We start from the raw sequence: 6,618 nt of genomic DNA, 5'->3' as shown, positions 1-6,618 counted from the left end.
ATCCTCCGGCCCCACGCCACCTATGCGGCCGCTTACTTGGATGACATCATCATTTATAGTAATGACTGGCAGCGGCACCTGCAACACCTGAGGGCCGTCCTGAGGTCGCTGAGGCGGGCGGGGCTCACTGCCAACCCGAAGAAGTGTGCGATTGGGCGGGTGGAAGTACGGTATCTGGGCTTCCACTTGGGTAACGGGCAGGTGCGTCCCCAAATTAATAAGACAGCAGCGATTGCGGCCTGCCCGAGGCCTAAGACCAAAAAGGGGGTGAGACAGTTCCTGGGGCTGGCTGGCTATTATCGTAGGTTTATACCTAATTATTCGGACGTCACCAGCCCGCTGACTGACCTCACTAAAAAGGGGGCGCCAGATCCGGTCCAGTGGACGGAGCAGTGCCAGCGGGCTTTCTCTGAGGTAAAGGCTGCACTGTGTGGGGGGCCACTTTTACACTCCCCTGACTTCTCTCTCCCTTTTTTGTTACAGACGGATGCGTCGGACAGAGGGCTGGGGGCCGTTTTGTCCCAGCAGGTGGGGGGAGAGGATCGCCCAGTATTATACATCAGCCGGAAGCTGTCGGTGCGTGAGGGGCGCTACAGCACTATCGAGAAAGAGTGTCTGGCGATCAAGTGGGCGGTCCTCGCCCTCCGTTACTACCTGCTGGGGTGCTCTTTCACCCTCTGTTCGGACCACGCGCCCCTCCAGTGGCTCCACCGCATGAAGGATGCCAACGCGCGGATCACCCGTTGGTATCTAGCGCTCCAACCTTTCAACTTCAAGGTGGTCCACAGGCCGGGGGCGCAGATGGTCATTGCGGACTTCCTCTCCCGTCAAGGGGGGGGGGGAGTCGGCTGCGGGCCGGACGGGCGCCCGGCCTGAGTCGGGCGGTGGGGGTATGTGGCAGCGGGGGCGTGGTCAAGCGCCGGTCTGTGACAGGAGGGCGGAGTTGGGGAAGGTAAGTGGCAGAATCGCTTCACCTGAGTGTGATTAATCTATGTTTTGTGTGTGTTCTCCCCAGTAAACCGGGCTATTTAAGGAGGGAGAGCGAGAGCAGAGGGGCTCTCTCCACAAGCCGAGGACCGGAATGTGTGCGCGTGCGTGGCTGAGAGAGAAACGGTTTCCCACTGAAAAGTGAAAATAAAAGAGTTTTGCGAACTCAGTCTCTGTCCTGCCGTCCTCTGTGCTCCACCCACTTCTACGGAACGTTACAATAACATTCACTCTTGGCAACATTAACTTTATACCCTGAGAACAAGCCAAATCTACGAAAGAATGAAACAACAGCGGGGCACGCTCTTACTGGATTTGTGACGTATAGCAACAAGTCATTGGCATATAATGATAATTTAAATTCTGTATGAATCCTGGTAATGCCATCAAAAGTGAGAGAGGTCCTCAAATAAATAGACAGGGGCTCTATTGCAAGTGCAAACAAGAGGGGAGACGGGGGCAGCCCTGTCTACAACCTCGATTTAAGAAAAAATAGCCAGATTGAATGTTTAGTGGTAATACTGACACATGGGAATGCATAAAGAAGGTGTATCCATGATATAAAACTTTCACCAAATCCGAATTTAGCTAAGACTGCAAATAGGTAGTTCCACTCAACTCGATCGAACGCCTTTTCGGCATCAATTGATATTACTACTTCAGGCATAACTGTAGTTTCTTTTGAGTAGATTACATTTAATAGAGTGTGAATATTATAATAGAGCTGATGCCCCTTTATAAAGCCAGACTGTTCCATAGAAATGATAGTCGGAAGGACCTTCTCAAGTCGGCGAACCATGGCTCTTGCAAGAATCTTTGTATCTACATTCATTAAAGAGATTGGTCTATAGGAGGTGCAAAGATCGGGATCCTTGTCCTTTTTTAAAAGAACACTAATAGAGGCCTGTCTCAATGTAGGAGGGAGAGAACCGAGTGAGAAAGATTCAACATAAACAGAATAAAGTAATGGAGTAAGTTGGCTATGAAATGCTTTAAAAAATTCGACCGGAAACCCGTCAGGTCCCAGGGTTTTATTATTTTGCATGTTTTGTAAAACTGAATTTAGTTCTTGAATAGTCAGGGCAGAGTCCAATTGATAAATCAATTCTGGATTTACGGAGGGAAACCAAAGTTCATCTAAAAACATGTGCATGTTGGCTAGACCTGGTGAAAGTTCAGACTTGTACAGGGACTCGTAAAAAGATGAAAAGACAGAGTTAATAACATCCAAGTCCTCCTGGAGCTCTCCCGATCCATCCCTAATGCGAGGTATTAAACATGAGGCTGTTTCATGATGCAACTGGTGAGATAATAACCTACCAGCCTTGTTGCCATGTTCATAATATCTAGAATGGGAGTGAAGTAACATGCGTTCTGCCTCATTGGTTGTGATAAGATCCAACTCAGTTTGTAAGACCCTGCAATGCTTAGAGAGATCATCAGATGGGGCGGTCGCAAGCTGCTGGTCCACTGATTCTAAATCAGTTGCAAGTTTCTGAATATTTGATATCCTTAATTTTCTTATATGTGCTGAATATGAAATTATCTGACCTCATAAATGTGCTTTTAAGGACTCCCACAGTAGTGCCCTAGAGATGGGTTCAGAATCAGAGTCGTTAAGAGTAATAAAATCCTCTATTGCACTTGTAATAAATTTATGGAACTTGTCATCTGCTAATAGTGAAGTGTTGAATCGCCATTGATTGGGATAGCGAGGTCCGGGGGAAATCTGAACATCTAGGGACACAGGCGCATGATCTGAAACAATAATTGGATGGTATGATACATTTGTCACTTTTGGCATAAGATTAGCATCTATGAAGAAATAATCTATGCGAGAAAATGTTTGGTGCACATGCGAATAAAAAGAGTATTGCCTATTGTATGGATTACGAAATCTCCAGGGGTCAACATAGCCATTACTAGACAGGAAATTGCAATGGGTCCTAGCCATTAATGATTGGGTTGAGCCAGGCTTAGAATGGTCTAATTGAGGATCAATAGCGCAGTTCATGTCCCCTCCAAAAATCAGAAAGCAGTCACTCAGAGAGGGTAGATTTTCAAACAACTTGTTCAAAAAGCAGGGATTATCAAAATTTGGTGCATATACATTAACCAGTAGGACAGGCACCCAAAACAAAGTACCCAGAACTATCAGATATCTGCCGTCTTTGTCAGAAATGGTTTTGGTCAGTGTAAATGCAACAGATTTACCAATCAAAATGGCAACCCCTCTGGCCTTAGAGTTGAAACTAGAATGGAATACTTCAGCAACCCAGGGACATTTCAGTCTGACCTGGTCTTTGTTCCTCATGTGGGTCTCCTGCAAAAAGACAATGTCAGGCTTCAAGCATTTTAAATGGGAGAACACCCTGCACTGCTTAACAGCACCCCCTAAACCTTTAATATTCCAACTGATAAATCTTACATTTGAGCTTATAATATTAGCCATGTAAAGTATGAATTAAGATAGGAGGCAGCCAGGTTCCCGACCCCGGATTCCAAGAGAAAAGAGAGAAGGAAAAGAAAGGAAAAAGAGGGGAGGGGGACAAACAAACAACAGACTTGGTCAACCTCCCCCCACAGCACCTTCCACTATCCCATCCCCAAACGACAGGATACCAGTGCTAACTCCACAAGGGGTCATGAACCAAAAGAAAAATCTCAAGGCTCTGGACTGAACAGTCATCTTTACCTCGCTCCAATACGGTTAGAGCTCCTGTAAACTTTCCTCTAAGGAATATTCAGCTGAGGACAAGGCTGAAATATTAAACAACACAAAACCAAGAACCATCTAAAAAAAAAACTTGTGCAAACATAAGCTTGTTGACTGCCTATTAGAACAGTGGGAGTTGAGGTGCCATTCACATGAAAGTCAACAAAACATAACTACAATAGTGAAATAATATTCAGAGCTATATTGTAGATAGCGCTGTTAAAAGTCGTTTTAGCACCACCACTTTAAAAAGTAACATAACTGCAGTCAGACCTACACTCAGAACTGTGATACAATGATTTTGGAGTAGCAAACCAGTTTATTTGAGTGTTCTCACAAAAACTGCAGCTTCGCCGGGTAATGTAAACTCTCTTGTGACATCTGCTCTTGTGACCCGTAGGCGAGCTGGGTGTAGCAGCCCAAACCTTATGTCTGGAATGTCCTTGAGCTGACGTCGGACATCACTGAAGGCTGCGCGGGCTTTATGCTGTATGCACAGTAAAATCTGGAAAAATGGAGATTGTTGAATCCTTTACTTTGATCCACTGTTGGACTCTGGCACGTCATAGGACATCAACACAATCTGCATAATAGTGCAAACGTGCTATTATTGGACTGGGATGATCACCGGGTTTCAGTTTAGGCTGAAGGGATCGGTCCACAACCGGCCTTTGCTTCAGGCAGAGAGCATCTTTAAGAAGGGTGGAAACTGTGGCCGCGTTGACTGGGCCGTGCTCCTCGGGTAGTCCTATTATCCTGATGTTATTACGGCGAGACCTCGCCTCCAAATCTTCACATTTACTATCAAAAGTGGCAAGTTGGGCCGAAAATTTATCCATTTTACTTTTGAGTGAAACCACATCGTCAGTACATGTCAACAGCGAGTCCTCCATGTCATTCACAGTCATCCTTAGCACATCCACCTCCAACTTGATAGCCACCATGTTAGCAGTTAGTTCAGTTTTCACGCTCTGTAGCTCGGACTTTATCTGGATCAAGTTGTTCGCCATTGCCGTTTCTAATTCAGTTTTAAAAATGCATGCCATGCTCGAGGCAGCATCAGCCCCCTCTGGAGGAAGCGGCTTAGCAGCCACGCGTCGCGGCGGGATAGTTGCCGGAGGAGCGGGCCTCGTCTGCGTAGCTGCCGGGTTGCTCGCACTCTTTGGTTTTGAAGGCATATCAACATGCAGCTTAGTCACAACAAGCTCTTGGAGTCAAAATGTAATGATTGGGGGGGGGGGGGGGGGGTTCATGGAGATGCCCCAATGTTAGTCCCAAAGGAGTTCTGCAGGAGTTCCCGTAAACGCGTCTCACTCCATTAGTCACTAAGCCAGAAGTCCAGATCCCTGTTCTTTAAATAAAACAGGGTGCTCAGGCCCAATCCCAATTCTAATTTCTACCCCTACCCCTACCCCTCCCCCTTCCCCTTGGCCCTTCCCCTTGAAACTGAGCTACAAGGGATAGGGCTTGAAATTCAACCCCTACGTATTGGGATAGCCCTTCAACGATCACATACGTCATCGCGTACCTCCGTCAGCGTTTACGTTAGCAAAACGCGACCAAATGCGTCACTGGCTGTGACCAGCCGCTACAGTCAGAGCCAGAGGCAGAACCAGAAATCTCTGCTGGCAGGGTGTGATTTGTTAACTAACACCACTGAATGGGATATCTTTGGCGCTTCGTGCACCACATCCGACAGAATGAGGTGTCAGAACACTCATGTAAACAATAAAAGCGAGAATAACAGAACAAAACGTACGCAGTCAAGCAACCGAAAACAATACTCACTCCCAAAGCTTTTTAGCAGCAGCTTGGATTTCAGAAATCGCTGCTCATTCTCAGCTCGAAAGCGAATCAAGCGGCGTGTTTCCTCTGGATAACAACTTAAAACACGTAAATAATGGAGAAAATACATTTATGACAATCTTTCGCCGCGGGAACCGCCATCTTTCTGAAATCCGCATGAAATCTCGCTGAAATCCGCATGGCATTGTGGGAAATCACTCAAACCCCTTCGTTCGGAGTCAGCTCCAGGAAAATCTCTGTTTGGAGGGGTACAGAAGCCCTACCCCTTCCCCTACCCCTCCGCGTTAACTGGGATTGGGATACCCCTACCCCTTCACGTGAACGCGCAAAATGGAGGGGAAGGGCCAAGGGGTATGTCCAAGGGGTGAAATGGGATTCGGCCTCACTCACACCTGATTGTCATCCCATTGATTGAAAACATCTGACTCTAATTTCACCTTCTAATTAACTGCTAATCCTAGAGGTTCACATACTTTTGCCACTCACAGATATGTAATATTGGATCATTTTCCTCAATAAATAAATGACCAAGTATAATATTTTTGTCCTATTTGTTTAACTGGGTTCTCTTTATCTACTTTTAGGACTTGTGTGAAAATCTGATGATGTTTTAGGTGATATTTATGCAGAACTATAGAAAATTCTAAAGGGTTCACAAACTTTCAAGCACCACTCTATGTGCTTCTCATCCATTCCTCCATACATTAAAAAGATTTTCACAGAAATACAAGATTTACAAACAAGAAGAAAATGTACAGACATAAGGGTTTACAAATTTACAAGATATGGACAAAATTTACAAACAAAAAAGATATACAATCTACAGACATTCACATAACGTACACTGAGCACTTGGTAATAGATATTGCACTTGGTCATAGATATTGTGGTAATATATATTGTACAATAGAGAATAATGCACTTGATAATGGATAAATAACCATTAGAAAAAATAGTGCACAAGATGTAGGTAGATTGAAATGTTATTGATTGTGGTGTGCATGTGACTTCAGAGCAGAGTTCAGTGTGGTGATAGATTTGAGATAGAAACTATTTTTGAATCTTGTGATGCATGCTTTTTTAATTGTTCTGTAACACTTGCCTGAGGG

This window comes from Neoarius graeffei, chromosome 8, assembly GCF_027579695.1.
Source record: "Neoarius graeffei isolate fNeoGra1 chromosome 8, fNeoGra1.pri, whole genome shotgun sequence".
Taxonomy (NCBI): Eukaryota; Metazoa; Chordata; class Actinopteri; order Siluriformes; family Ariidae; genus Neoarius; species Neoarius graeffei.
The sequence above is the reverse complement of the archived record's forward strand: the minus strand, read 5'-3'. Positions refer to the sequence as shown.